The 25081-nt window shown below is 41.2% G+C and overlaps 1 non-coding gene across 1 annotated transcript; it reads left to right on the top strand.

The window, feature by feature from the left end:
* Nucleotides 1-23857: 23857 nt before the first annotated feature.
* LOC148800692 (small nucleolar RNA R71) lies at nucleotides 23858-23964 on the top strand. The gene has a single exon (XR_016071109.1). It is a non-coding gene; the product is annotated as a small nucleolar RNA R71 (small nucleolar RNA).
* The last annotated feature ends 1117 nt before the right edge of the window (nucleotides 23965-25081 follow it).

Here is a 25081-nt window from a genome sequence, read left to right as displayed (position 1 = left end):
AGATAGATCGAAGCGGATAATAGGATTATCCCAATCTGCTTACATTGACAAAATAGTCAAAAGATACAGCATGGAAAACTCCAAGAAAGGAAATGTTCCTTTCAGGCACGGAGTCACTCTCTCCAAGAAGATGTCTCCTAAGACTTCTGAGGAGATAGATGGCATGAAAGACGTTCCTTATGCCTCAGCCGTAGGGAGCATCATGTATGCCATGCTGTGCACTCGTCCTGACATAGCTCAGGCAGTGAGTGTAGTAAGCAGATTTCTGGCCAACCCAGGGCAGGAGCATTGGACTGCTGTGAAAAACATACTTAAGTACCTTCGAAGGACAAAAGAGTTTTGTCTGGTGTTCGACGGTAGCTCACTACAGATCCAGGGGTTTACAGATGCCGATTTCCAGTCAGACCCAGATATGTTTTCACGATAGGATCGTGTGCTATTTGCTGAAGTTAGCAAACAGGGGTCCTAAGTAGCAAATTAATAGTCCACAACCCAAGCCGAAAGCATTGCCGTAAGTGAGGCTGCCTTATGAATGAAGGTGTTCATTCCTGAATTTGGAATTCAGCACATCACCGATTCCACTGTTGTATGACAACGCTGGACCTACGGGAGGATAGTGTAAAGAGGTAGCATCAGCGGAGAATGTGGTTGACCCATTGACAAAGCCACTATCACAGAAAGTGTTTGAGAAACACGTGGAAAGCATGGGACTCCGGCTAGTACCTGATTGGACTTAAGTGCATGTGGGAGCTGTTAGACAGTTTTGTATGCCCTTAGCTTCAATCAGAATGATGTACTTTATGAGTTTATTGTAAATGAATAAAGATACATATTTGATTCATGTTCCCTTGGTATGTTTCTGTGTAATACCCTTAAACTGGACACTTAATGAGACTCGTGTTAGTTTAGAATGTTCACAGCCAGTGGGTCGGTCTGGGGAGACCTATCCTGACAAGGCTGACACTGTAGTGCCACCAAGTCGGTTGGGGTGGCTTGTCTCAGCTGCCAGGGTGAGACCCTAGGCACATATAGTGTAGAATTAATTGAATCTTTGAACTGGACCAGATTTCCAGTATTGCCCTGGACCTTGGAGATTGATGGGCAAAACTGGAAAGTTACACCCGACCCCTAGACTCGATTATGATACTACACTAGGTGTCGGATTGGGCTGTCTTTGATGTGCCAATCAGTGAGATCCTTAGCGGGCGTCAAAACCTGGGTATGTTGGGACAGTCCGAGAATTCATCTGAGTGGGTGATCATAGTGACTGGATCAGCCCCTTTGTCGGACAAAGGTAATGATCGGGGATGCACTCTCACTGATGGAAACCAAGACTGCCGGCAGCCGATTTCAACCGTTGAGATTTGTTTTGCAAAATATATTTTATATAAGATATAAAAGTATATATGTATGGTTTCTAAATTGTTTGCAAGAAGGTTTTAATTCCCGGGATCCATATAAGTGGAGAGTGCAACACTGTTCCTTGCAGCCGAGGGAGAGGTCCTCTCTTGTCGGGCAGTGTATGATCATTATGGGCTGAGAGGTTAAGTGTAAGACCATTGAGGATAATACCTGATGGGCTAATCTTGCATCTGCCCACAGTCCCTGGGTGTTACAAGGTGGCTTGGCCCAGGGACCACTTAGTGTAAGTGTTGGGCCCATAGAGCTCATTTGATGGGTTTCAGGGGGTACACTGTCTTCAGCAGTGCATTTGGCTAGGCCTTGTAACAAAGGCTGGGCTGAACCCATGTGGCTGATGTGTAGATCAATGCTTGGGTCCCACGCCCTACAAGGAAGCCCAACTGGGCAGCAATTTGGAAGCCTTTTGAGTACATAACCTTAAATGGGCCTTAAGCCCATTTCGAACTGGGCTGATTTGATCTGTCATTTAAAGGGGGCGAATTCTAAAGAGGGTCAGCTGAAAGGATTGGGCTTAGACCATATCCACTCCGAGAGTCCAAGATCTAAATGGGATTTAGATCTGGAAACCTCCTAATTAGATTAGGAGACAGCTGATCTTATCTGCAGATAAGATAAGGGTTATCCCTTATCACTAAGGGACTTTAACCCAAATATGATTTGGATTAGCAGCTCCTAATCTGATTAGGAGCTGATCCCTTTTGAGATTATAAAAGGGGAAGGGGCGGCAGCCTACTACACAACATCATCAATAGCATTCTTCTCTTTGAAAAAGGAGAGATTGAGAGATTTCCTGCATATTGCGAATTCTCTCCTGCCGCCACCTTCCTGCTTTTGCCATTCCTTCAGTTCGATCTCCAGTTCTTGGGAGCAATCAGGATTGGATCTTGATTTGAATCTTTTGTGAAAAGATTGGTTGGAGCTGTACTCAAGTCGTCCAGTTGATCCTTACGAAGGATCAAGTTCTTTTGAAGAACGTTTCTGATTCTGCTCCACCCCGCACTGCACCATCTTCAGTGGGAGCAGATTTTGGATCCTTCCTTGGGCGTGAACACCTCCATTGGGAGATAGTATTTCTCCGTATCAGGTATAATCCTCTCCCACTCCTTTTGGTTCAGATCTGGTTCAGTTTATGGTTCAAGATTGATACTTGAAAATATGATTTTCTAAATAGGGAATACGATTCCCTGTTGAAGGGAGAGATAAAATTTTTGAAATTCGCCCCTTATTCCGCAATCTTTGGGCGTCCATGGGATGGATCTCTCATCCCTTCAGTTAACCCTTCTAATGGTACCTTTTGTCCTTGAAACGAATTGCTGAGAATTTTCGGCTATATTGGAGATTAATTACCTGGCTGCTTCAGGTGTCTTGTTCACTAGAGCTCCTCCACTGGCTACATCAACCATACTTCTATCCATGGCCTGAAGCCCTTCATAAAAGTTTTGGATTAACAATTGTTCAGGAATTTGGGGTTGGGGACAACTAGCAACAAGTTGCTTAAACCTTTCCCAATATTCATATAATGTCTCCCCACCAAACTGCCGAACTCCACATATTTCTTTTTTTATATTTGCAGCCCGAGATGCAAGAAAATATTTATCTAAAAATATCCTATTCATTTCATCCCATGTGCATACTGAACCGGGAGGGAGAATATACAACCAATCCTTTGCTTTATCTCTTAAAGTAAATGGAAAGGCTATGAGTTTTACCTGGTCCTCGGTCATACCGTGTGGTTTCATGCTTGAACAGACGACATGAAATTCCTTTAGATGTTTGTGAGGATCCTCACCTGGGAAACCATGAAGTAGAGGCAATAATTGAATCAAACCAGATTTGAGTTCAAAGGCTACCTCAAGAGTGGGGTACGTGATGCATAAGGGCTGTTGGTTCATAATCGGTGCAGCCAACTCCCTTAATGTCCTCTCTCTGTCAGCCATTCTTTCTCCTTCTTCAAAGATGGGAAAATCACAAGTGAGCAATTCGCAATCTGAGTTCACCCTTTTTGGTGAACGATCCTTCCTTGGCTTAGCCTCCTTCCTTAAACGACGGGTGGTCCTCTCAATTTCGGGGTTGTACTCGAGTTCACCTCGTTGAGAAGCATGAGTCATAAAACAAGAAGGTTAACAAAAAGAAGGTAATAGCTAAGAAATTAACATTGCTCTCTGGCAACGGCACCAAAATTTTTTCAGGTTGTCGAAGCCCTCAAAATTAATACTAGTCCCACAATAAAATAATTGTAGTAAAAGTGGTTCTAGGTCGAATCCCACAGGGAGCAAATCAATAATCTCTTAGCCGAATGGGTAATGTAATTGAGTGAGAGAATTTAATTACTGAAATTAAAAGAAAAGAAAATAAATAGTAACTTAAACAAACAAGAGAAAATCAGTCTTAACGGATTCTGGTTCAAGGGTTCAGGTTGAATCATTTGGCCATCGATCCTAGGTAAATTTCAGCATTCTTGCAATTCAAGCATTTAACCATAGATTTTTTAGGATAGCCATAATAAACCTTGTGTTTTCCTAATTCAGTTGACCAAACCCAACATTCGATCAACACTTATCACCACTCAACTGGGTACGATAGCGTTCCATGTTAAATAGTGATAGCATTAAGATTTGTGAAAACAGTTAAACCAAAACAACAATAATTGAGATAGCTGCAATTATTGAATCTTGTTCCATTGATTCCCTTTAGGTTAAACCATGTCAATACATTGGTCAAAGGCTGTCACGAACAATTGACCCAGAAAGATATTAACCTAATTGCTACTTGTACCACTATTCGTGACAATTACGGATTACCGAAATCATGGATAGCAGTAGGAAAATCAACATTAATTCAGTTTGTCAGACTAATTAACATTAACATCCAATAAAAATGTGCACAAGAACCAATGAATACTTGAATTAAAAAACAAGAAAATAGATTAACTACAGAACCTCACAATGACAGAATCGAACCTCCCCCCCTTGAATCAGAAAAAGAAGCTTAGCTGCTCATGATCTGCGAAACCTCCATGCTCTGCTTCTCCATGGCCGAACTACTCTCTTGAGTTTCTTGAGTTGCTTGATGATCTCTTGGATCTTAGAGTGAGTGATGCTAGAGCTGGTTCACCCCCTCTTTATATAGCCAAAGGAGAGGGCTGTTTTCCAACTCCTTCTAGGAGATCATCTTATCTTTAGGGAGCCTTGATCTTCTTTGAACAAATCCTATCCTATCTCTTATCTAATGGTCTAATCTCAATCTTTTTATCTCTCTAGGATTACATTCAAGACTTTAGATCTGATAAGACTCTATCCTTGGAGATTACATTCGAAATTCGGACTCTTAACTCTTGAATTCGAGTTGGGCTGCTTTTCTGCGAGTTGGGCTTAAGTTGTGAAATGGGCCTGGCTGCGAACTTTCTTCGACTTCGAGCTCCTTTTCGCACTCGATGCAGGACGAATCTGTCAAAACCCAAAACATAAAAGTTATAGGTCTTTCATAGTTCTAATGCTTCTTGAATTGTCCAATTCGGAGTCCGGAATTGAGAGTTAAGCCCAAATTACCGACTGCCGCCGAAACTGTGCAAAATCACCCGATTTGCCCTGTTTTCTTCCAATTGCCTTCTTTATTTTCCTGGATTGAAATACAAGAGTAATGAGTTCATTTAAGTGCTAAAATAATGTAAAAGGATGAAAATTAGGGGACAAAAATAGGGTTCTTTTCAGTCTCATCATAGAATCGACCAACTTGAGATTGGGTTCCATCAGGTACTGAACGAACTTAGGGATCTCAAGGTGGTCATCTCTAACCTCGCCTCCCAACAACAATCCAGCGAGACCAGTCATCCAACAGGGGCCGATGCCTCTATTTTCGGTAGCCAGGGAACTGGGGCTTACCCCGCCGGAAAGGTTACTAAAATCAATTTTCCCAACTATTCCGGTGGAGATCCCATTCCTTGGATTTTCAGAGCAGAGAGATTCTTCGAGTATCATGAAACCCCTGCACACCAGCGCGTCGCCATCGCTTCCATTCACCTAGAAGGAGATGCTATTCTTTGGCTTTAGTGGTATCGACAAACCCATCCTCAGGTAACTTGGGCGGAGTTCACAGAAGCCCTGTGCATATCCGTTTTGGGCCGACAGTGTTTGTGGATTATGACGAACTCCTCACTCGACTAAAATAGACCGGGACAGTAGTAGACTCCCAGCTCGAGTTTGAAAGAATGGCAACCAGGGTACATGGATGGACGGAGAAGGCTCTGGTAGGGTGTTTCGTGGGAGGTCTCAGAGAAGACATCCGCCTGGAAGTGAGAGCTCTTCGACCAGCGATAGTCATGACGGCGGTGGGAATGGCTCGCCTGCAAGAAGAGAAGATAGATAGCATGCGCAGAACCAGCAAGCCTTCCTACCCAAATGTGAGGGCTCCCCAGTGGACCGAACAGCAACCCATGAAACAAATTGGGGATTCTCAGAAGCCCATTCAGTCCAGCTCCACTGTGCCCTTCAAGCGCCTCTCATGGGCTGAGATGTAGGCCCAATGCGAGAAGGGCCTCTGCTACAATTGTGATGACAAGTTTGGACCGGGCCATAAGTGCCGAGTCCAGTGAGTGTTTCTCCTTCAGACAGAGGAAGAATCAGAAGAAAACGTAGAAGACTGTGAACTGATCTCAGTTGAACCAGAACTGGGGGGAGCCGAGATCTCCTTACACGCCCTCATGGGCCTCAACCCTCTTCAGTCCATGCGAGTAGAAAGAAGGTTGGTGGAACGATCTGTGATGATCTTGATTGATAGTGGCTCAACCCTGAATTTCATCACTTGCCGATTAGCAAGGCAACTAGGTATGTCTATACAACCCACTCCACTCTTTTCAATCTTTGTGGCTAATGGAAGTCAGTTGACATGTGATGGTGTGTGCAAGAAGGAAAGGATCCTTATACAAGACCACTATTTCGTGGTGGATCTCCACCCATTGGATTTCTCAGGGGCTGATATTTTTCTAGGAATTCATTGGTTACGTGGCCTAGGGCCGGCACTATGTGATTGGGCCAAAATGACAATGGACTTTTATCAAGATGGTCAAACTTGCCATCTCCAAGGGGTACGACCTCCGAGTCCCCATGGTGATACTATAACTTCTATATTACGAGCCTCCAAGGATACTGGACAGCCCTTATTTATGCAGTTAGGCATGCAGCCCACAGCTCCAACTTTAAACAATCAAGGTTGTGACCAACCCACGGAAGCCCAACACAAGGCACTACGATCGATACTCGATCAGTTTGTTGATGTGTTCAAGGAACCAAGCCAATTACCTCCACCCTGGGCCCATGACCATCAGATACCCCTCTTACCAAATTCTAAACCGGCCAATGTGAGGCCATATAGATACCCCTATTTCCAGAAGCTAGAAATTGAGAAGGCGGTAAGAGAGCTAATGAACAAAGGGCATATACAAACCAGCACCAGCCCATTTTCATCCCCTGTACTCCTAGTAAAAAAGAAGGATGGTAGTTGGCGGTTTTGTGTAGATTACCGGGCCCTAAATCAGATTACAGTGAAGGACAAGTTCCCGATACCCCTCATTGATGAACTGCTAGATGAGTTAGAAGAAACACAGGTGTTCTCCAAACTAGATCTGCGACCCGGGTACCATCAGATCCAGGTTCACCAGGCCGACATCCACAAGACCGCTTTCCGAACCCATGATGGACATTATGAGTTCCTGGTTATGCCGTTTGGGCTCACCAATGTCCCCTCCACCTTCCAGGCCCTTATGAATGACATTTTCAGGCCTTTCTTAATGCAATTTGTTTTAGTATTCTTCGATGACATTCTGGTTTACAGTAGGGACTAGGGCACCCATATGGAACATCTGAGACTTACTCTCACCACTCTAATGGAACATCAGTTACATGCCAAAATGACCAAGTGTTCTTTTGGACAAAAACAGATACAATACTTAGGCCATGTGGTTGCAGCAGGGCGGGTCATGGTAGACCCAGAAAAGATAGAGGCCATCCAAAAATGGCTCAAGCCCACTACTGTTAAGGCTCTCAGGGGTTTGCTTGGGCTTACAGGGTATTATAGGCATTTCATTAAGCGGTATGGGCTCATGGCCGCCCCTCTAACGTGCCTGAAGAAGGATTCTTTCAGATGGGCTGATGAAGCCCAACGGGCCTTTAAAGACTTGAAGACAGCAATTTCGAGCCCTCCAGTCCTTATTCTTCCAGATTTCACTCAGCCCTTTGAGATTGAGTGTGATGCCTCAGGTGCAGGGGTGGGGGCCGTCCTGATGCAAAAGGGACAGCCCATTGCTTACTTCAGCAAGGCCTTATCAGCCGCCCACCAGAACCAGTCCACTTATGTCAAGGAGATGATGGCAGTGGTAATGGCAGTCCATAAATGGCGTACCTATCTATTGGGATGCCCATTTATCATAAGGTCAGACCAACGAAGTCTGAAATATATAGCAGAACAAAGAGTGCACACTCTAGAGCAGCAAAAGTGGCTGAGTAAACTGATGGGCTTCGACTACCGAATAAAGTATAAACCTAGGCCTGCTAACAGGGTAGCTGATGCCTTATCACGGGTAGAAGAGCTGGCCCAACTAACCTACTCTCAGCCAAGTTTTCCCTTGTTTGAAACCATAAGGCAAGAAGCAAGGACAGATCCGCAGCTGCAGGACATTAGGGAAAAATTAAGGCAGAACCCTTCCCAGGTTGCAGGGTACCAAATTGTGGGACCAGACCTCTTCTTCAAGGGACGGTTTGTGATTGCTCCAAATTCCAGCCACAAAACTGAACTATTGAAGTTGTTTCATGATTCCTCCTTTGGAGGACATTCAGGAGTGTTAAGGACTGTAAAGAGGCTCAGCAGCCACTACCATTGGGTAGGTATGCGCAAGGATGTGCTACACTATGTATCTGAATGCCAGACCTGTCAACGGTAGAAATACTCCTCACAGTCTCCCGCGGGCCTCCTACAGCCCCTCAAGATTCCAGAGCAAGTATGGGAAGACCTCTCCATGGACTTCATCACCAGACTTCCCCATTCTTTAGGGAAGGAAGTTATCATGGTAGTAGTTGACCGTCTCACCAAGTATAGCCATTTCTCTACCCTGCCTCACCCTTACACCGTAGCAACGGTGGCTGACATCTTCATACGAGACGTTGCCAAATTGCATGGGACACCAAGATCCATTGTATCGGACCGTGACCCTGCCTTCCTAAGTTCATTCTAGAAGGAATACTTCCGATTGCAAGGAACCATCTGTACCCATCCACAAATTACCACCCCCAGACGGATGGACAGATTGAAGTACTTAATCGGTGCTTAGAAGCCTACTTGAGGTGCTTCATAGGGGAGAAGCCCAAATAGTGGACTCATTGGCTTCCGTGGGCAGAATACTAGTACAACACAACTTATCAGTCAGCAGCAGGAATGACACCCTTCAAGGCTCTATATGGCAGAGAACCTCCTCCCATATTACCTTATGAATGTGGGTCGGCTAAGATGGTAGAAGTAGAGACTCGCCTACTGGCTAGAGATGAGATCCTTAGACTACTCAAGGCCAACTTGACTAAAGCCCAACAAAAGATGAAGGCCTACTATGACTCTCACCACCGCCCACTAGAGTTTCAGGTAGGTGATTTTGTCTACCTTAAGCTCCAACCTTACTGCTAGGTCTCAGTGATGAGACGGGCTTGGCACAAGCTAGCTCCCAGATATTATGGGCCCTATAAGGTGCTAGAGAGAGTGGGCCTTGTTGCTTACAGATTGGACCTCCCTGCTACCTCGAAGCTACACCCGGTGTTTCACATTTCACTTCTCAGGAAAGCTGTGGGGAATCATACCCCTATCTCACCGAACTTACCCCAATTTAGAGATGAAGGAGACATTTACACGGAGCCTGTCAAGATTGTGGATTTCCGATGGGTTCGACGAGGAGCGCAGGTGGTGCCAGAAGCCAAGGTTGAATGGGCCGGTCTGCCTCCAGAAGAGGCCACATGGGAACCTTATCTAAGGCTGAATGAGTGGTTTCCCAACCTAGACCTTGAGGGCAAGGTCAGTGCTAAGGGGGGAGGAACTGTTGAGACCCAAACACCCCCTCCAGAACTCACTTGGGGAGTGGAGCAGGCCGCCACCTATCAGCCATTCACAAGAAGACAGAGGAGCCAGGCGGCAGAGCCTCAGAATTAGTTACACTCAGAGTTGGTTACTCTGCCACCTGATGATTTTCCACCCATGTTATCTGTCAGAGTTAGTTATTCAGAAATCAGAGAATATTCCCTATGATATTACACCTGTAGGCCAGCTATATAAGGCCATCATCACATAATGAAAGCAATGAATGATTCTCCCTTAATTTTCCTCTCCCTGATTCCAGTTTGTTCCTTCCCTCCCTTCTCTCTTTTCTCTCCATCTTCTGTTTCAGGAGGTCAAGCCTCCCTCGAAGAGGTTTCCGAGGTGAGCGGAAACTCACCAGATAACTCCTAATAGGATTAGGAGATTTCTTAATCACTAAGAAAGGAGGAAACCCTAATCTTGAATTACAAGAATTCGACCTAGGGTTTTGCAGTAACAACTTCTGCAAGTCTGAGATAGGATCTCATCTTCCTAAGCTGAAATCTGCATCCACGCCACTTTCAGCCATAGGAACTCCTCCAGCCGTCACCACCTTACTGCTTGGTTCGAATTCCTCTGATGGGACGATCAAGAATCTGGTTCTTGAGATCAGTCTTAGCTGAAAGACTGATTTGGTTCGGTGCTCTAAGCCTCCAACAGATTCTTGCGAAGAGTTCGGTACGTAGGGCGTACACTGTTGGTTCTGCCCCACTATGAGAGTAGAATTTATCACATTTTATCCCCAAATATTTTGTCTTTCATACTTAATTAGCACTCAATTGGACTCATATTCGTTGTATTTCGGTTCAGAGCATTAAAGAAGGCATCAGGAGCAAAGAAAGGCAAATCGGATGATTTTTCACAGTTTCGGCACCATTCCGTAATCTGGGCCTAACTCGCGTATCCAAACTCCAATTGGGATGATTCAAGACCCACTGGAAAGACAGGAGAAAAATCCACAACTTTTGTGTTTTGGGATTTGGCTGAATCGGCCTGAATCGAAATCAAATTTGGGCCCGAAGTCACAGAAAATTCGTAGGAAGGCCCAATCCGCAGCTGAAGCCCAACTTGTAGAAAAGCCTGACAGCAGCCCTATTTGCAGAGGAGGTCTAATATGAACCCAAGAACAAGAAACTGAGAAGAGTCCCTCCAGATCTAAATTCTTGATGTAATCTTAGAAAGATAAAGGGATTGAGTTCATTAGATAAAGAGATAAGAGTAGGATTAGACTAGGACTTTCTATTTTTGCAAGATAAACTTCAATAGGAAGTAGGAGACCACCCCCTCCCCTTTAAGCTATATAAAGAGGAGGGTGGACTAGCTTCAGGCATCACTCAATCTCTGGATTGAATCAAGAAGCAAAGGAGCAACCAGTCAAGAAAGGAGAAAACAATTCAAGAAACTTGGGGAAGGTGATCAAGAATTCAAGAAACTTCAAGAAGAAGGTGGCGGCAAGAAGAGGAGATCTCAGCACCATGGGCGAATTCAAGAGTTCTTTCTTTCCCTTTGTTTGCTTTAATTCTTCTATCATGAACTGATTTGTTTTTAGCTAGGGCTGTGGAAAGCCTAACCATGTTAATGAATATATTTTTATCTTTATGATTTATCCAAGATTGTGATTTACATATAGTCTATGAATTATTGTGCTTAATGCAATTAAGAGCGTGTCCACCTCTTAATTGATTTGGTTTATGTGAATGAATCGAGAGAGGAATTCACATAATCGATTAAATAGTTCATAGTGTCAATTCAATGGTATATAGAGATATATATACATGATTCATCTGAATTTAATGGTTTTCCTCGGACTTAATACACTTCCATCTTGAGAACTCTACTCGAGAGATCGAAGGGTTACCTAATGGGCGTAGTTTTAGTATATCTCGAGAGAGAATATTAAATAAAATTGGAAATACCTCAGCTTATGGGAATAACAAATAATCTTGGTTAATCGAATCCATTAATATTCATTACATTGATTAGGTGGACCAAAAGCCCTAGCGATTTCATCTATTGCATATTTGGTTAGTGATCACCCTTGCTTCTATTTTCTTTTTCTAGTTTTTATTTTCAGTAGTTCTTGCTCTCTCAAATCTGAATTTCGATTGTCCAAATAATTAGGGAAGACTGTGGTTCTAATACTTATTTTGTTAAATCCCCATGGGAATGATATTTTTTATACTACTTGATAACTAGTGCACATGCTAGGGTTATATTCATAGCTATCACCCACCATCGCTATGTCATCTTCAACGGGAGCAGATCTTGGATCTTTCTTTGGGTGTGAACACCGACCTTGGGAGATTTTGATTCTTTATATCAGGTATAACCCTTCCCTTGATCTTTGATTCAGATCTTGTTTGGTTTGGTTCGAGTAGGTCCTTGAATAATTGATTCTAAAATAAGGGAATACGATTCCCAGATGATTGAAGGGAGAAAAATTTTTGAATTTTGCCCACCTATTTCATTGCTTTCTTGGCGTCCATACGATGGATTTCTCCCTCCTTTCACTAGAACCCTTGAACTCCTCAAGAAACCTTAGCCTTGTGAACTGGGGCAGCAGCTGGGTTTTTTGTAGAAAGATGGGCATCCTAGGGTTTAAAATGGAGGGCTAGTATTGTTCTAAGGTGATCCTAAGGCTGAAAAGAAAAGGAGATGGCACCCAATATTATGTAGGGTTGAATTTAATGGCTAAAGGCTGAATGGTGAAGATTAGAAGTTAGGTGGCTTCCTATGGTTAGAATGCTAAAAAGAGAGTGCCCTAGAAGGGATGGCGGAGATTAGAAGGGATGGAAGGTGAGAATTTAGCAGTTAGGGGCGAATAGGGTTTGTTAAGGATGAAAAGAATGAGTGGAGAGGCGCCCTAGAGTTTTCTAAGGAGTGGGGAGTATGCTAATATAGTAGGACGGGCGCCATTCTGGGTTTAGTAGACAGGATCCACCCTCCTGCGCTCATCTTTTCACAAAAACACCCCCTCTCTCAATTGAACTTCAAACCAACTTCCCAAAAATTGCATTCAGCCTTGAAACTCCCTATTTTTCCCTAAGATTTGCATAGAGACCCTCAGAGGTCACAATATTGAATTTAACTGGGAAAGGGCATAATTTGACTATTCTATGGCCGAAAATACCCCTGTAGTGATGACCTTAAGGTATCAAAATGTAGAGTTACTGATAACCCTCAATTTTTATGCCTCAAGGGCATCAATTCAGGGGTATTTTTTGCCTTAGAATAGTCAAGATGTGCCCTTTTCCCAATTAAATTCAATGTCGTGGCCTCTAAGGGTCTCTGTACTAATTCTGGGGAAAACTGGGAAGTTTTCATGGCTGAAATGCAGATTTTGGGAAGCTGATGTGAAGTCCAGCTGAGACAGGGGGTGTTTTTGTGAAAAACTAAAAGCAGGAGGGCGCCTCCTAGCTGCTAAACCCAGTTTGGCGCCGCTCCTACAGTATTAGCATGCTCTCCATGCCTTAGCAAACCCTAGGGCGCCTTTTAACCCATTGTTTTCACTCTTAACAAACCCTAGCCACCCCTAACTGCTAAATCCTCGCCTTCCATCCCTTCTAATCTCCACCATCCATTCTAGGGCACTCTCTTTTTAGCATTCTAACCCTAAGAGCCACCTAACATCTAATCTTCACCATTCAACCTTTAGCCATTAAATCTTAGCCTTACATAATATTGGGTGCTTCTCCTTTTCTTCTCAACCTTAGGATCACCCTAGAACCATCCTAACTCTTCATTCTAAACCTTAGGGCACCCATATTTTTGGTAAAACCTAGCTGCCACCCCCCTCTTTCTCTCTATTCTCAGTTGTGTCCACCCTTCTCTATAAAAAGGGTCCCAGGGGCCCTGTAGAAGGGGTTGGTCAATTCACCTAGTTAACAAGGCTAAGGTTTCTTGAGGAGTTCAAGGGTTGTAGAAGGAGAGGACACCCAAATCTTGTCCGGAGGGGTTCCTGCAAGCTGTTCAACCAATCTGCAACTACCACCACTAGATCTGATCAACCATTCTTTTCTTTTCTTTATTTTTTTTTTCTGTTATTTTTATTTCTGCGATCTTTTAGATTTAATTCTTGTAGGTTTCTCTGTTTTGCAGATCTGAATTCGTTCGGTTCATGGCTAAGGTGTCTCGAGGGGTTCGAGGGTTGTAGAAAGGACAGATGCCCGATTCTTGTCAGGAGGGGTTTCTGCAAGCTGTCTGGCCAATCTACAACTACCGCCACTGGATTTGGATTTTGTATCATTTTTTTATTTATTTCTTTTACTTCCTTTGCTGATTCCTATACTTTATTAAATTCTGATTTTTATTTATTGTCTTGTCTAAATTTAAAACATTTAATTTCAGCAATAATAGATTTTATTTTCGTATTTTCTGCCATTCCCGATTGCATTCCCTTGTTCGGATCTAAGTATATATTAATTTTTCATTTGCTTCCGTGTGGATACGACCTGTTCTCATCCATTTACTATGTTAGTAGTTTTTTGAGAAATGGTAAAAATTATAAATGTTTAAATTGGTGTTGCAGAGTGTTTAACGACGCTCTTCTGGACACACCAAGTTTTTGGCACTGTTGCCGGGGAAGCACGAAGAAAAATTTTTATTTGCTTTATCTGGATTTGTTTCATTATTTTTTCTTTTTCATTTTATTACTTGATCTGTTATCTCAGTTTAATTCTTGTTTCTCTTTGATTCTACAAGATGGAATAGCCAAAGGTGGGGTATCGGAGCATTGCGGGACTGCAGGACGGAAGAGAAGAGAAGAGAAATTGGATTGCTTTTCAGGTGTAGTTATTCCATTTTATTTTTAATTTTCTAATTTTTATTTTTGAACTCCTTTTTTGGTAGAATAGTGATTTTCATTTTTTTTTTATTAATTTTTTTATGTCCGATTTATTTTTTTTCTAGTATTATTTTGCTTCCATTTTGTTTCTAGATCTATTCTTCTTTCTTTATTTTAATTTCTTGTTTGATTTTTTTGCTTTATTAGGTTTGTTCTTTTATTTCATATTAAAAAAACAAAAATAATTCTTTTTTTTATTTCATTTTATTTAATTTCTTGCAGCATATTTTTCTTTTGTTTTATTTTATTTTTAGTTTAATTTTTTTAGATTCGCTTTTCTCTTTTATTTCAGATAAAAAAAACAGAAACAAAAAAAAATTCGTTTATTTTATTTTATTTATTTTTTGCATCATATTTTTCTTTTCGTATTAAATTTTAGATTTGTGTTTTTATTTTATTAAAAAAAATGTAAAAAAATATAAATAAAAAAATTTCAGCATATTTTTTTTTGTTTATTTTATTTTTGTATTAATTTTTTTAGATTTGTATTTTTTCGTTTATTTTATGTATTTCTTCTATAATTTTCTTTTTGATCATTTTATTTTCAGTTTAATTTTTAGATTAGCAATTAGTTTGTTAGAATTTATTTTTGGTAGTTGTTAATTCCTTTTAGCACAATTAATTGTTGTTTTGTTTTCTGTTTGCAATTATTATTTGTTGCTTTATTTAATTTCCTTTCTTTTAGTTGTTTAATTGAATAGTTAATTGCATAGGAAATTGTTGAACTTTTTGAATTTGAGTTTAAATTTCAAATCTGAAGTTAAATTTAAATTTTAATTCGACTCTGAATTTAAATTTGAATTTCAAATTTGGAAATTTAAATTTTAAATTTTCACATTTAAAAATATAAAAAATTAAGAAACTTCAAATTTAAATTTCAAAATCTGAATTTGAATTTAAATTTCTAAAAATTTGAATTTCGAATTAAAAAAAATAAAAAAATGTTAGACAGTTTTGTATGCCCTTAGCTTCAATCAGAATGATGTACTTTATGAGTTTATTATAAATGAATAAAAGTGCATATTTGATTCATGTTCCCTTGGTATGTTTCTGTGTAATACCCTTAAACTGGACACTTAATGAGACTCGTGTTAGTTTAGAATGTTCACAGCCAGTGGGTCGGTCTGGGGAGACCTATCCTAATAAGGTTGATACTGTGGTGCCACCAAGTCGGTTGGGGTGGCTTGTCTTAGCTGCCAAGGTGAGACCCTAGGCACATACAATGCAGGATTAATTGAATCTTTGAACTAGACTAGATTTTCAGTATTGCCCTGGACCTTGGAGATTGATGGGAAAAACTGGAAAGTTACACCCAACCCCTAGACTCGATTATGATACTGCACTAGGTGTCGGATTGGGCTGTCTTTGATGTACCAATCAGTGAGATCCTTAGCGGGGGTCAAAACCTGGGTATGTTGGGACAGTCTAAGAACTCATCTGAGTGGGTGATCATAGTGACAGGATCGGCCCCTTTGGAAGACAAAGGTAATGATCGGGGATGCACTCTCACTGATGGAAACCAAGACTGCCGGCAGCCGATTTCAACCGTTGAGATTTGTTTTGCAAAGTATATTTTATATGAGATATAAAAGTATATATATTATGGTTTCTAAAATGTTTTCATGAAGTTTTTAATTCCCGGGATCCATATAAGTAGAGAGTGCAACACTGTTCCTTGCAACCGAGGGAGAGGTCCTCTCTTGTCGGGCAGTGTATGATCATTATGGGCTGAGAGGTTAAGTGAAAGACCATTGAGGATAATACCTGATGGGATAATCTTGCATCTGCCCACAGTCCCTGGGTGTTACAAGGTGGCTTGGCCCAAGGACCACTTAGGGTAAATGTTGGGCCCATAGAGCCCATTTGATGGGTTTCAGGGGGTGCACTGTCCATAACAGTGTATTCGGCCAGGCCTTATAACAAAGACTGAGCCGAACCCATGTGGCTGATGTGTAGATCAATGCTTGGGTCCCACGCCATACAAGGAACCCCAACTGGGTAGCAGTTAGGAAGGTTAAGTGAGCACATAAGTTTAATGTGCCTAAAGCCCATTTCGAACTGGGCTATTTAATTAGTTAATTATGGGGCAAATTCTGAGATGGATTAGCAGATAGGATAGGGTCTTGACCCTATCCACTCAGAGAGTCCAGATCTGAATGTGATTCTGATCTAGAAACCTCCTAATGAGATTAGGAGAAAGCTAATCTAATCTGTAGATAAGATAAGGGTTTATCCTTATCACCTAAAGAGAGGGCTGATCCAAATATGATTTGGATAAGCAGCTCCTAATTGGATTAGGAGTTGATCTTTTAGGTTAACAAAAGAAGGAGGGGGTGGCAGCCTTTAGAAGACACACATAATTAGATCCTCTTCAGAGCTGAAATCATAGAAGAAAGAATTAAGCAACCCTGCAGAATTCTTTCTTGCCGCCTCGTTCTTGCCACCCTGTTTGCCAGTTCGATCTCTAGTTGTGGGAGAAGTCAAGATTCGATCTTGACATCAGTTCTTTGAGAAAGAATTGATAGGAAGCTGTGCTCACGTGCCATCCTGCTGTTTCTTGCGAATGACAAAATTCTTGGAGAAGAATACTGTTGATTCTGCTCCATCCTGCATGGCGCCATCTTCAGTGGGAGCAGTCTTTGGATCCTTTCTTGGCGTGAACACCTTCATTGGGGGATATTATTTCTCCGTATCAGGTATAATCCTTTCCTACTCCTTTTGGTTCAGATCTGATTCAGTTTATGGTTCAAGAATGATCCTTCAAAATATGATTTTCTAAATAGGGAATGTGATTCCCAGTTGAAGGGAGAGAAAAATTTTTGAAATTCGCCCCTTTATTCCACAAGATTTGGGCGTCCATACGATGGATCTCTCATCCCTTCAAAAAAATGGTTAATATTTTTCGTGCATTTTCATTCCATTATTTAGGGTTTGATATTCTAGAGCATGCATCACATAGGTTTATTTATTTGCTGAAATTATTATTGTTAGTTGTGAATGTGTTAGATGTTCTCTTTATTATTTTAATTGTTCCTTTTGCTTAGTTGTTTTCTTTATTCTTTTATGTTTAATTTCTGAATTACATCTTAGAAATAATTGTTTATGCATTGTAGTTAGTTGCATTTTGTTGTGTTTATTTTGTCTTTTCATTAATTCATTTAAGGGCATCCAATTTAAATAAGATAAGGTGGGGATTTCATCACCCTTCCTTGGCTCAAAAATCACCACCCTTCACGTGCGGTTCACCCTAACCCTAATTTAAAATTTGGATAGCAAGATCCTTTAGGGAAGCCTCACACTTCGTTCAATGGTGTGCTGAATTTTAGGAAAGCTTGTAATTACTTTCCATAACCGGCGGTTGGTGTCTCAGGAAAGAGGTTAAACGGCTATGCCTAAGTGGGTTTCATGGTTACTTAATTAGGTCCTTGCGAGAGCAAAGGGACCCTCCCACATCTACACCTCTTACCTAGCTAACCAAAGGAAGTGGTGTAATTCCATGTGAACCTAAAAGGATTCACATTGGTTGAACCACTAGTTTAGGAAACCCTAGACCAACCCCTAGGTCGTGTGGTTGATTTGTTTGCCTTAAAAAAAAATTTAAAAATTCCAACTTGAATTTAGATTTTAGGAATTTAAATTTCAACATCTGAATTTGAATTTAAATTTCAAAAATTTAAGTTTTGAACTAAAAAAAAAATTTAAAAATTAAATTTTAGAATTTAAATTTCAAAATCTAAATTTGAAATTAAAATTCAAAATTTAAATAAATTCCAAAAAAAAAGAAGAAGAAAAAGGGGGTTAAAATAAAATGAATTAAATGGCCGGAGTTTGTGGAATGAGAAATTACTTCCAACCTGAACCACAAATTGATTAGAACCACATGTCTCGACCACTGAACAAGATTAATGGTATGACCCAAAGACTTGACGAAAACCTTGCATGTCATCAACAAAGTGGCCCATACCCAACCTTGTCATCCTATGCATCATGTTCCATTTATACAAGTCCGACCCATCATGTCAACCAAGTACATGCGGCCCATAGATTTTTCCAACCCAATGCTATCCCATTCTCTTGTCCATATAACCTTGGGTGGGAAAATCAGCCCAACTTCAATTATAGGGCCCAAGTCCAAGAAAACCCCTGCCAAAAATGCACTCTCAATGGTTTGGAGCCCAAACTCATTGGGAGTACAATGATTACCATGGGACTCAACCGGCTGAATCATGTCAAACCTACACACAGTTCCAATAATATCATCATTCATCTAACTCTATGGCCCAACAATTTCAGAGTCCACAAGGGCAAAACCAATTCCAGCAGATGCATCCTAGGAACCAATCGGCCCAACCTTATCAGACTTACCCACAACCTCCTCAAGCACGTACAGTAGATGACCAATTCATGCAACTTCAACAGATGATCCTAGATCAGCAACAGTCCCTTGATAGATTAGAAAGCCAAATAGGATAGCTAGTCGAAGCCAAGAAGAGGAGAGGAGTAGGGCAACTATCAAGTTAACCGGTTGCAAACTTGACGGGTTTGTCGAAGTCCTCAAAATTAGTACTAGTCCCACAATAAAAAATTTGCAGTAAAAAGTGGTTCTAGGTCGAATCCCACAGGGAGCAAATCATTAATCTCTTAGCCGAATAGATAATGTAATTGGGTGAGGGAATTAAATACTTAATTTAAAAGAAAAGGAAATAAATAGCAACTTAACCAAACAAAAGAAATCAGTGTTACCAACTTCTAGTTCAAGGGTTCGGTTTAGCCAATTGGCCATCGATCATAGGTATCTCTGGTAATTCTGCAGTTCAAGCATTTAACCTTAGATTTATTAGGATAGCCATAATAAACCTTGTGTTTTCCTAATTCAGTTGACCAAACCCAGCATTCAATCAGCACTTATCACCACTCAACTGGGTATGGTAGCATTCCATATTAACCAGTGATAACATTAAGTTTTGTGAAAACAGTTAAACCAAAATACCAACTGGGTACGGTAGCATTCCCCATTCACCTTGAAGATCTTACCTGTGTCTAGACTTTTGATCTCTACTGCACCATAGGGAAAAACATTAGTCATAGAAAACGGACCCATCCACCTAGAACGCAGCTTACTTGGCATGAGTTGAAGTCGAGAATTATACAATAAGACCCATTGTCCAATTTTAAATTGTTTTCTTAAGAGTACATTGTCATGGAACGATTTGGTCTTTTCTTTGTAGATTCTTGAATTCTCGTATGCCTCTAACCTCAACTCTTCCAGCTCTTGCAGCTGGAGCTTCCTTTCCTTCCTTGCTTCTTCCATATTCATGTTGCATTGCTTGATTGCCCAATAGGCCCTATGTTCAATTTCCACTGGCAAGTGGCAAGATTTGCCAAAAATTAACCTGTAAGGGGACATACCTATTGGGGTCTTGTAAACTGTCCGATATGCCCAGAGAGCATCATCTAGACGTAGGTTCCAATCCTTCATTCCTGGATTCACCGTCTTTACCAAGATGGACTTACCTCTCTATTGGAAATTTCAGCTTGCCCGTTAGTGTGGGGATGATAAGTAGTGGCAATTCGGTGATGCACCCCATATCTTCTCAACAAGGCTTCAACTGTTCTATTGCAAAAATGGGTCCCTTGATCGCTTATGATGGCTTGAGGAATGCCAAACCTACTAAAGATGTTAGACTTGATAAACCCTATAACATATTTAGAATCATCAGTTTTGGTGGCTTTGGCTTCCACCCATTTCGAGACATAATCGACTGTCAAAAGTATGTAAGAAAAACCACAAGAGGGGTAAAAGGGTCCCATGAAATCAATGCCGCAAACATCAAATATTTCACATATAAGAATGGGGGTTTGGGGTATCTCATTCCTGTGAGATAGTGTACCTGTTTGTTGACATCTTTCACAGTTTTTACAAAACAAGTAGGCATCTCTAAATAGGGTGGCCCAAGACATCCCACTATCCAAGACTTTTCGAGCAGTCCTCTTTGGCCCAAAATGGCCCCCACAAGGTAGGGTTCGTCCCATACATAATATTTCGCCTCATACCTGATTTTATTCTTTATGGATCTACTAAGGTCATTAGGCAAAATTCCAGTGACCAAGTAATTCACAAAGAATACCATGGAGTCATACCTCTCATGTGGAACAACTGCTCATCAGGAAACAACTCACAGATGGGAGAGGAGTCATCGTCTTTCACCAACCTACTTAGGTGATCAGCCACCGAATTTTCAGCTCCCCTTTGATCCTTGATTTCTAGATCAAACTCTTGGAGCAAAAGTATCCTCCTTAGCAGCCTTGGTTTCGACTCCTTCTTTTCTAGTGGTATCTCAAAGCTGCATGGTCAAAAAAGACATGTACCTTAGAGCCAAGCAGATATGATCTAAATTTGTCCAAAGCAAACACAATAGCTAGTAGCTCTTTCTCAGTAGTTGTGTAGTTGCTTTGGGCAGCATTCAACATTTTGGAAGCATAGTAAATGACATGGCTCTTCCCATCTATTTGTTGCCCTAGAACAGCCCCTACTGCATAATTGCTTGCATCAGTCATAATCTCAAAGGGCAAATTCCAATCGGGTGGTTGAATGGTGGGTGCAATTGTTAATAAATTTTTAAGTTTGTTAAATGCTTCTTTGCACCCATCACCAAAATTGAAAGGCACATCTTTTTGTAGCAAATTGGATAGTGGCAGGGAAAATTTTAAAAAATCTTTGATGAACCTGCGATAAAAGCCTGCATGTCCAAGAAAAGAATGAACCTCCCTAACATTTGTAGGGTAAGGTAAACTCGCAATCAAATCATTTTTTGCCTTGTCGACTTCTATTCCTCTGGCTGAAACTACATGTCCCAACACAATACCTTCCTCCACCATAAAATGACATTTTTCATAATTTAAGATAAGATTTGTTTCCACACACCTATTCATAATTTTACTTAAACTATTCAAGCAGTCATCAAACGAATCACCATAAACAGTAAAATCATCCATGAACACTTCAATGCATTTTTCAATAAAATCTGAAAATATGCTCATCATGCATCTTTGAAAAGTGCCCGGAGCGTTACACAAAACAAAGGGCATTCGTCTGTAGGCAAAGGTGCCGAATGGACAAGTAAATGTCGTTTTCTCTTGGTCCTCCTGTGCAATAACAATCTGATAATACCCAGAGAATCCATTGAGAAAACAACAGAAAGCCTTACCTGCCAGCCTCTCTAGCATCCGATCAATGAAGGGTAGGGGAAAATGGTCCGTTCGAGTGGCCAAGTTGAGTTTTCAAAAATCTATTACCATTCGCCAGCCACTTTGTACCCTCATGGGAACTAGATCATTATTTTGATCTTTTACTATAGTAATCCCAGTTTTCTTAGGTACAAAATGAATAGGACTTACCCATTTGTTGTCTGAAATAGGATAAATTATCCTTTCATCTAACAGTTTAAGCACTTCATTCATTACCGGGTTGAGTTTTCTTTGTGGTTCTCTAACCGGTTTGGCATCATCTTCCAAAAGGATCCTATGCATGCAAATCTAGGGGCTGACCCCTTTTATGTCGGCTAGGGTCCAGCCAATCGCCTCCTTATGGTCCTTTAGGACTTTAATGAGCCTTTCTTCTTGCTCCTCAGTCAAACCTTTTGCAATGATCACAGGCAGTGTCTCTTTCTCGCCCAAGTAGGCATATTTTAGGTGATCCGATAGGGTTTTTAGTTCCAGCTCCGGAGCCTACAAAACAGAGGGCAACAGCCTTGTGTGAGAAACTTTCGATTGAACATCAGAAGTACTTTCCTCCTGTTCAGGTTCTAGAGTATCATAGGATGCATCGATCTCCTCCTCCCTGTGCGATTATGCCTTATACTCCAGCTCATCGTCCATGTCCTCCTCTCCAAAGACTTCTTGCACAATCGAATCGATAGTATCAATAGAGCAGATCGAATGACACTCACTAGGATATTTCATTGCATCAAAAATATTAAATTTTACAGTCTCTCCGTCAAACTCGACGGAGAGGGTACCCTCGTCCACATCTATTTTGGTTTTGGCCGTTTTCATGAATGGCCGACCTAATAGAAGTGGGGCTGAACTCGTGGCTGTGTCTTCTTCCATCTTCAGGATGTAAAAATCAGCTGGAAAGATCAAATCGTTAACCTGCACTTATACATCCTCAACAATCCCTTCTAGGTATGCATTAGAATGATAAGCTAATTGTATAACAACTCTAGTCTCTTTTAAAGGACATAGTCTCAATGCACAGCATGACTTTAATAGATGCACCTATGACCAGCATGGCACGCTTGATTCGTTTATTGCCAATCACATAGGGTAGGGTAAACATACCTGTATCTGCACACTCTTCTGGCAAGGTTCTCTTGATCACGGTTGAAACGTTCTCTCCCACTTACCTTTTCATCAATTCGCAGCCTCCTCTTTTAAGTGCATAACTCTTTCAAAAATTTTGCATATTTGGGGATTTGTTTTATTGCATCTAGCAAGGGAATGTTGATCTCCACCTTCCTGAAGGTTTCTAACACTTCTTGTTCATATTCCTCTTTCTTTGAACTTGCCAACCCGCTAGGAAAAGGTGGTACAACATTAGTAACCTTAGGGAGAGGGGGGTCCGATTTTACCTCAAAGGGGCTGTTGTTTGACCCTTGTCCTTCCTCTTCCTTGGCTGCCTTCGATGGTGAACTTGGTTGGGACTGCAACTCTCTTCCACTCCTCAACACTACCACACTTGCATTCTCTTTCGGATTAACTACCGTTTGTGAGGGTAGTTTCCCGGAGTTCTGCGCCTCCAACTTGCTGATGGAAGTGGCAAGTTGGCTAATTTGGTTCCCCAAATTCTGAATGCTGGCTCTTGTTTCCTGCTGAAATTGCTGAGTATTAGTTGCGAAAGCCTTAACTATATCATCCAAAGACATACCTGAATTTGGGGGCTGGCCTTGTGCTGTGATGGGTATTGAAAACTGAGGCTATCGACTGAAAAATTGGGGATGATATTTCTGCTGTCCTCCTTGGGTCCCGTAGCTTAAGTTTGGATGATCTCTCCACCCCGAATTGTAATGATTGGAGTAAGGATCATACTTTCATTGGGGCTGGCTCGGGAATCCTCCTACGGCATTGACTTGCTGCATCAAGCCATCTTGTAGTGATGGACACATGTCCGTAGGATGTCCAGGGATCGAATAGATACCACACACCCTGGCAGTTTGTAACTGTCCTGCTGCGAGCTGTCTAACCAAAGCTGTTAAATCAGAAATCTGGTTTTCTAAATTTGCATGACTTACCTCGTTAACCCTTCTAATGGTACCTTCTGTCCTTGTACCGAATTGCTGAGAATTTTCGGCCATATTGGAGATTAATTCCCTGGCCGCTTCAGGTGTCTTGTTCACTAGAGCTCCTCCATTGGCTGCATCAACCATACTTCTATCCATGGGCTGAAGCCCTTCATAGAAGTATTGGATTAACAATTGTTCAGGAATTTGGTGGTGGGGACAACTAGCAACAAGTTGCTTAAACCTTTCCCAATATTCATATAATGTCTCACCAGCAAACTGCCGAACTCCACATATTTCTTTTCTTATATTTGCAGCCCAAGATGTAGGAAATATTTATCTAAAAATATCCTATTCATTTCATCCCATGTGCGTACTGAACCGGGAGGGAGAATATACAACCAATCCTTTGCTTTATGTCTTAAAGTAAATGGAATGGCTATGAGTTTTACCAGATTCTCGATCATACCGTGGGGTTTCATGCTTGAACGGACGACATGGAATTCCTTCAGTGCTTATGAGGGTCCTCACCTGGAAAACCATGAAATAGAGGCAATAATTGTATGAAACCAGATTTGAGTTCAAAGGCTACCTCAAGAGTGGGGTATGTGAAGCATAAGGGCTGTTGGTTCATAATTGGTGCGACCAACACCCTTAATGTCCTTTCTCTATCAGCCATTCCTTCTACTTCTTCGAAGATGGGAAAATCACAAGTGGGTAGATCGAAATCTGAGTTCACCCTTTTAGGTGAACAATCCTTCCTTTGCTTCGCCTCCTTCCTTAAACGATGGGTGGTCCTCTCAATTTCCGGGTTGTACTGAAGTTCACCTCATTGAGAAGCACGAGTCATTAACAAGAAGGTTAACAACAGAAGGTAATAGCTAAGAAATTAACGTTGCTCCATGGCAACGGTGCCAAAATTTTGACGGGTTTGTCGAAGCCCTCAAAATTAGTACTAGTCCCCCAATAAAAAATTTGTAGTAAAAAGTGGTTCTAGGTCGAATCCCACAGGGAGCAAATCATTAATCTCTTAGCCGAATAGATAATGTAATTCGGTGAGGGAATTAAATACTGAATTTAAAAGAAAAGGAAATAAATAGCAACTTAACCAAACAGAAGAAATCAGTCTTACCAACTTCTGGTTCAATGGTTCGGTTTAGCCAATTGGCCATCGATCATATGTATCTCTGGTAATCTTGCAATTCAAGCATTTAACCTTAGATTTATTAGGATAGCCATAATAAACCTTGTGTTTTCCTAATTCAGTTGATCAAACCCAGCATTCGATCAACAGTTATCACCACTCAACAGGGTATGGTAGCGCTCCATGTTAACTATTGATAGCATTAAGATTTGTGAAAATAGTTAAACCAAAATACCAATAATTGAGATAGCTGCAATTACTGAATCTTGTCCCATCGATTCCTTT

Source organism: Nelumbo nucifera, chromosome 4, assembly GCF_055504915.1.
Source record: "Nelumbo nucifera cultivar China Antique chromosome 4, China Antique-T2T, whole genome shotgun sequence".
NCBI lineage: Eukaryota > Viridiplantae > Streptophyta > Magnoliopsida > Proteales > Nelumbonaceae > Nelumbo > Nelumbo nucifera.
The sequence above is the reverse complement of the archived record's forward strand: the minus strand, read 5'-3'. Positions and strand labels throughout refer to the sequence as shown.